We start from the raw sequence: 8,039 nt of genomic DNA on the forward strand, positions 1-8,039 counted from the left end.
AACTCTCATCGTAACCTTAAGCGTGCGGACCCTACGGGTTCGAGAACAATGTAGACATGACTAAGACACGTCTCTGGTCAATAACCAATAGCGGGACCTGGATGCCCATATTGGCTCCTACATATTCTACGAAGATCTTTATCGGTCAGACCGCATATCAACATACGTTGTTCCCTTTGTCATCGGTATGTTACTTGCCCGAGATTCGATCGTCGGTATCCAATACCTAGTTCAATCTTGTTACCGGCAAGTCTCTTTACTCGTTCCGTAATACATCATCTCACAACTAACATATTAGTTGTAATGCTTGCAAGGCTTATGTGATGTGTATTACCGAGAGGGCCCAGAGATACCTCTCCGACAATCGGAGTGACAAATCCTAATCTCGAAATACGCCAACCCAACATCGACCATTGGAGACACCTGTAGTACTCCTTTATAATCACCCAGTTACGTTGTGACGTTTGGTAGTACCCAAAGTGTTCCTCCGGTAAACGGGAGTTGCATAATCTCATAGTCATAGGAACATGTATAAGTCATGAAGAAAGCAATAGCAACATACTAAACGATCGGGTGCTAAGCTAATGGAATGGGTCATGTCAATCAGATCATTCTACTAATGATGTGACCTCGTTAATCAAATAACAACTCGTTGTTCATGGTTAGGAAACATAACCATCTTTGATTAACGAGCTAGTCAAGTAGAGGCATACTAGTGACACTCTGTTTGTCTATGTATTCACACATGTATTATGTTTCCGGTAAATACAATTCTAGCATGAATAATAAACATTTATCATGATTATAAGGAAATAAATAATAACTTTATTATTGCCTCTAGGGCATATTTCCTTCAACACCATGTGCGCCATTAGTAATATATTACTAATGGCGCACCTGTATCTGGTGCGCCACTGCTATATAGCAGTGGCGCACCACATACACGATGCGCCATTAATGTCCATATCATCTATAGCCCTTTTCCTAGTAGTGAGTAGATGGTGTTATTAGACGTTGTGTACCTGAGCATGAACAGGAACAGATCCTACGCAAGTGTCACTCTGAGGCTTATGGAGGACATCATACTGGAGACAGAACTGCACATAAGGTATTGTAATCCGGTTTTTATTGGCCTACTCTCTTCAAGGATGCCCGTAAGTTTGTCCTGTCTTGTGACGAATGTCAAAGAATTGGTAATATTAGTAGACGTCAAGAAATGCCTATGAACTATTCACTTGTTATTGAACCATTTGATGTTTGGGGCTTTGATTATATGGGACCTTTTCCTTCCTCTAATGGGTATACACATATTTTAGTTGCTGTTGATTACGTTACTAAGTGGGTAGAAGCTATTCCAACTAGTAGTGCTGATCATAACACCTCTATTAAGATGCTTAAAGAAGTTATTTTTCCGAGGTTTGGAGTCCCTAGATACTTAATGACTGATGGTGGTTCACATTTTATTCATGGTGCTTTCCGTAAAATGCTTGCTAAGTATGATGTTAATCATAGAATTGCATCTCCATATCATCCACAGTCTAGTGGTCAAGTAGAACTTAGCAATAGAGAGCTTAAATTAATTTTGCAAAATACTGTTAATAGATCTAGAAAGAATTAGTCCATGAAACTTGATGATGCATTATGGGCTTATAGAACTGCATATAAAAATCATATGGGTATGTCTCCGTATAAAATGGTTTATGGTAAAGCATGTCACTTATCTCTTGAATTAGAACATAAGGCATATTGGGCTATTAAAGAGATCAACTATGACTTCAAACTTGCCGGTGAGAAGAGGCTTTTGACATTAGCTCACTTGATGAATGGAGAACCATGCCTATGAGAATGCCAAACTGTTTAAAGAAGAATTTAAAAGATGGCATGACAAAAGGATACAAAAATGTGAGTTGAATGTAGGTGATTATGTATTGTTATACAACTCTCATTTAAGATTTTTTTGCAGGCAAACTCCCTCTAAATGGGAAGGTCCTTACATCATCGAGGAGGTCTACCGTTCTGGTGCCATAAAAATCAAGAACTTTGAAGGCACAAATCCGAGGGTGGTAAACGATCAAGGAATCAAAATATTATATCTCAGGTAATCCTATAAGTGTTGAAACTAATGTTATCAAAACCGTAACCCCAGACGAATACATAAGGGACACTTTCCAGAACGTTTCAGACCCCGAAAAGGAATAGGTACGTGGTATGGTAAGTAAACCGACTCCAAAACAGTTCTAATGGCAATTTTTCTCCGTTTTGGAATATTTAAGAAAATAGGAAAATAAGAAGCAGACCGGAAAGGAAACGAGGCTTCCAAGAGGGTGGAGGGCACGCCCTACCCCCATGGGTGCGCCCCCCTGCCTCGTGGGCACCCCGTGTGCTCTCTGGACTCCGTTTTCTTGCATGATACTTCTTTTAGTCGGTAAAAATTCACTATATAATATCCCAAAGGTTTTGACCACCTTATCACGCAAATATCCTCTGTCTTTGTTTCGAGCTGTTTCTGCTGCAGATTAGAGCAATATGTCATCCCAAGATTCGGAGGGAGAAAGCTATGTGGCTGATTACCTTGCAGATCATAAGGTCTACTGGGACTTGGAGCATTGTGGTTGGACTAAGGAGGAAGAAGAAGACTATGAGCCTAGGGGAAAGGAGGAGACGAGCTCATATGAAGATGAAGTCCCATTACCTCAACCTGGGGACATGCATGTGGAGTTCAAAAAGTCAAGCTTCCCCAATAGAGCAAAGAAACCTAAGATCGAGTTTATCCCTTTTCGTCTTTTGCAGGAGAACAAACAAGAACTATGCAAAAAGGTATTAAGCCTTGAGCGGGAGATCGAGGACCTAAGGGAGCAAAATTCTATCCTCAAGCGCAAATTAAGGAAGAAGCCTACATCATCAACAACTCCATCATCACCACCTCCGAGGAAAGAAACATAAACAAATGGGTATGAGCACTCCCCTTGGAAACTACCAATCTTGGGGGAGTTCCCGGTATCATGTCACCATCACTTTTATCTTTACCATTTTTCCTAGTTCGATCCTTTTGGTAATATCTTGATCTAGTAGAATAAAGTTTTAGTATGATCTAGTTTTAGTTTTGCTTTATGATCCTTCTATGTAATCGAGTCCATGAGCTATATATAATAAAGATTAGTGTTGAGTCAAGGGCTTGATTATTTTGCTATGATCTTGAGGGAATTAAATAAAAGAGAAGAAATAAAAAGAAATAAAGAGATCATATGGATCTTATGGAGAGTAATGAGCTCACATATAAAGAGTATGATGAATAAAAATTGTTGAGAGTTGACAAACATAGTTTTGGTCATCGTTGCAATTAATAGGAAGTAATAAAGAAAGAGAGGTTTTCACATAAATATACCATCTTGGACATCTTTTATGATTGTGAGCACTCATTAAAATATGACTTGCTAAAGAGTTGACGTTGGACAAGGAAGACAATGTAATGGGTTATGTTTTCTTACATCTGAGATAATTTATATTGTCATGGATCATCCAACATGTTGAGCTTGCCTTTCCCTCTCTTGCTAGCCAATTTCTTTGCACCAAGTAGAGATACTACTTGTGCTTCCAAATATCCCTAAACCCAGTTTTGCCATGAGAGTCCACCATATCTACCTATGGGTTGAGCAAGATCCCTCAACTAAGTTGTCATCGTTGCAAGCAATAAGAATTGCTCTCTCAATATGTATGACTAATTAGTGTGGAGAAAATAAGCTTTATATGATCTTGTGATGTGGAAGAAATAGAAGTGATGGACTGCATAATAAAGGTCCATATCACAAGTGGCAATATAAAGTGACGTTATTTTGCATTAAGATTTTGTGCATCCAACCATAAAAGCACATGACAACCTCTGCTTCCCTCTGCGAAGGGCCTATCTTTTATTCTTGTCTTATACTTCATGCAAAGAGTCATGGTGATCTTCACCTTTGCTTTTTGCATTTTATCCTTTGGCAAGCACAATGTGTTGGAAAGATCCTGATATATATGGCTAATTGGATGTGGGTTTTCATGAACTATTATTGTTGACATTACCCTTGAAGTAAAAGGTTGGGAGGCAAAACTATAAGCCCCTATCTTTCTCTGTGTCCGATTAAAACTTCATAACCATAAATATCATGTGAGTGTTAGAAATTGTGAAAGACTAAATGATGGTTGAGTATGTGGACTTGCTGAGAAGCTCTTATATTGACTCTTTCCTATGTTACGATAAATTGCAATTGCTTTAATGACTAAGATCATAGTTTGTTAGTTTTCAATGAAGTTTCCAATTCATACTTGAGTATGTGAATGAATTGTTACTTTAGCATAAAAGATCATATGACAATATATATATGTTGTTGTTCTAAGAATGATCATGATGCCCTCATGTCCGTATTTTATTTTATCGACACCTCTATCTCTAAACATGTGGACATATTTTTCGATTTCGGCTTTCGCTTGAGGACAAGCGAAGTCTAAGCTTGGGGGAGTTGATACGTACATTTTGCATCATGCTTTTATATCGATATTTATTGCATTATGGGCTGTTATTACACATTATGTCACAATACTTATGCCTATTCTCTCTTATTTTACAAGTTTACATGAAGAGGGGGAATGCCTGCAACTGGAATTATGGGCTGGAAAAGGAGCAAATATTAGAGACCTATTCTGCACATCTCCAAAAGTCCTGAAACTTCAAGGGAGCACGTTTCATAATATATAAAAAATATCGGGCGAAAGAAGTACCAGGGGGGCCTCCCACTGTCCACGAGGGTGGGGGCGCGCCCTACCCCCTTGGAGCGCCCCCTGCCTTGTGGGCCCCCTGGTGGCCCTCCGATGCCCATCTTTGGCTATATGGAGTCTTTCGTCGAGGAAAAATTCATAAGCAAGCTCACGGGACAAAACTCCGCCGCCACGAGGCTGAACCAATCTAGGGCTCCGGCGGAGCTGTTCTGCCGGGCAAACTTCCCTCCGGGAGGGGGAAATCATCACCATCGTCATCACCAACGATCCTCTCATCAGGAGGGGGTCAATCTCCATCAACATCTTCACCAGCACCATCCCATCTCAAACCCTAGTTCATCTCTTGTATCCAATCTATGTATCCAAACCTCAGATTGGTACCTGTGGGTTGCTAGTAGGGTTGATTACTCCTTGTAGTTGATGCCAGTTGGTTTACTTGGTGGAAGATCATATGTTCACATCCATTATGCATATTAATACCCCTCTGATTATGAACATGAATATGCTTTGTTTTGTTCCTGAGGACATGGGAGAAGTCTTGCTATAAGTAGTCATGTGAATTTGGTATTCGTTCAATATTTTAATGAGATGTATGTTGTCATCCCTCCAATGGTGTCATGTGAACATCAACTACATGACACTTCACCATTGTTTGGGCCTAGAGGGACGCATTGGGAAGTAATAAGTAGATGATGGGTTGCTAGAGTGACAGAAGCTTAAACCCTAGTTTATGTGTTGCTTCGTAAGGGGCTGATTTGGATCCATATGTTTCATGCTATGGTTAGGTTTACCTTAATACTTATGTTGTAGTTGCGGATGCTTGCAATGGGGGTTAATCATAAGTGGGATGCTTGTCCATGTAAGGGCAGTACCCAAGCAACGGTCCACCCACATATCAAATTATCAAAGTACCGAACGCGAATCATATGAATGTGATGAAAACTAGCTTGACGATAATTCCCATGTGTCCTCGGGAGCGCTTTACTTTATATAAGAGTTTGTCCAGGCTTGTCCTTTGCTTGAAAAAGGTTTGGGCCATCTTGCTGCACCTTATTTACTTTCATTACTTGTTGCTCGTTACAATTTATCTTATCACAAAACTATCTGTTACCGATAATTTCACTGCTTGCAGAGAATATCTTGCTGAAAACCTCTTATCATTTCCTTCTGCTCCTCCTTGGGTTCGACACTCTTACTTATCGAAAAGGCTACGATAGATCCCCTACACTTGTGGGTCATCAAGCATCTTTAAAATTGTCTCCTTGTTTTTGTTTGAAGTAAAGAACTTCAAAATCTGGTGACAAAGAAGGAGTAGGAACGCTAGCCATCAAGACTAGAAAGCAAGAGAACGGCGAACAAAAACGAGGGGCGAATAAAACGACACTTTTTGTGAAGTGGGGGAGAGGAAAAACGAGATGCAAATGACAAATAATGTAAATTGCGAGGAGATGAGATTTTTGGTTAGGAACCTGGTATATGTTGAAGATCCTCCCCGACAATGGCGCCATAAATTCCTTTTGATGCGGCTCGAAGCTACGTCAGTATTTCCCCAAAGAGGAAGGGATAATGCAGCACAACAGCGGTAGGTATTTCCCTCATATATGAAACCAAGGTTATCGAACCAGTAGGAGAACCAAGCAACCCAACGTAAACAGCCCCTGCACATGGATAACAAATCCTCACAACCCGACGTGTTAAAGGGGTTGTCAATCCCTTTCGGGTAGCGGCGCCTCAAGATAGGCAAACGGACATGAGATAAAATTGTGGTAGATTGATATATCGAACGCCAAATAAAATAAATAAGAATAAAATGCAACAAGGTATTTTTTGTATTTTTAGTTTAATAGATCTGAAAATAAAAGCAAAGGAAACATAGATCGCGAAGGAAAATAATATGAGAAATAGACCCGGGGGCCGTAGGTTTCACTAGTGGCTTCTCTCAAGAAAAACCAACTCCTTGCTGCATCTACTATATTGATGGGCAATTGATAGAACTTCAAATAATCATGATGATATCCAGGCAATGATCATTATATAGGCATCACGTCCAAGATTAGTAGACCGACTCCTGCCTGCATCTACTACTATTACTCCACACATCGACCGCTATCCAGCATGCATCTAGTGTATTAAGTTCATGGAGAAATGGAGTAATGCAATAAGAATGATGACATGATGTAGACAATATCTATCTATGTAGAGATACACCCCATCATTTTATCCTTAGTAGAAATGATACATCCATGTCGGTTCCCCTTCTGTCACTAGGATCAAGCACCGTAAGATCGAACCCAGTACAAAGCACTTCTTCCCACTGCAAGATAAATAGATCAAGTTGGCCAAACAAAACCCAAATATCGGAGAAGAAATACGAGGCTATAAGTAATCATGCACAAAAGATATCAAATAAACTCAAATACTTTCATGGATATAAAAAGATAGATCTGATCATAAACTCAAAGTTCATCTGATACCAACAAACACCCCGCAAAAAGAGTTACATCATATGGATCAACAAGAGACCACTGTATTGAGAATTCAGCGAGAGAGAGGAAGCCATCTAGCTACTAACTACGGACCCGAAGGTCTACAAAGAAGTACTCACACATCATCAGAGAGGCACCAATGGAGGTGGTGAACCCAATCCGTGATGGTGTCTAGATTGGATCTGGTGGTTCTAGACTTTGCGGTGGCTGGAATTGATTTTTGTCGACTCCCCTAGGGTTTTTGGAATATTGGGGTATTTATAGAGCAAAGAGGCAGTCGGGGGGTGCTATCTCTTGAGCATGTGTTGGTTTTCCCTTGAAGAGGAAAGGGTGATGCAACAAAGTAGCGTAAGTATTACCTTCAGTTTTTGAGAACCAATGTATCAATCCAGTATGAGAAAATACACAAGTCACCTAGTACCTGCACAAACAATCAAGAACCTTGCAACCAACGTGATAAAGGTGTTGTAAATCCCTTCACGGTCACTCGCAAAAGTGAGATCTGATAAAGAAAGTAAAGTAAATATTTTTGGTATTTTTGTTGTATAGATTGGAAAGTAAAGTTTGCAAAATAGTAGCGCGTGCTGACCTGCGCTACTGCTATCTAGGGATAGCAGCAGTGGTCGTCGTAAAAATGCGCTGCTACTAATATCTATAGCGCCCTAGTATAAAAGGCGCTACTGCTAAGACCTCGCTGCTACTAAAGCCATACCCTGCGCTACTGTTATTAGTTTCTGAATTATTTTTTCTGCTCCATATTTTGTGCTGCTGAATTTTGTTTAGTGTTTTATATAATAG

Source organism: Triticum aestivum, chromosome 7A, assembly GCF_018294505.1.
Source record: "Triticum aestivum cultivar Chinese Spring chromosome 7A, IWGSC CS RefSeq v2.1, whole genome shotgun sequence".
Taxonomy (NCBI): domain Eukaryota; kingdom Viridiplantae; phylum Streptophyta; class Magnoliopsida; order Poales; family Poaceae; genus Triticum; species Triticum aestivum.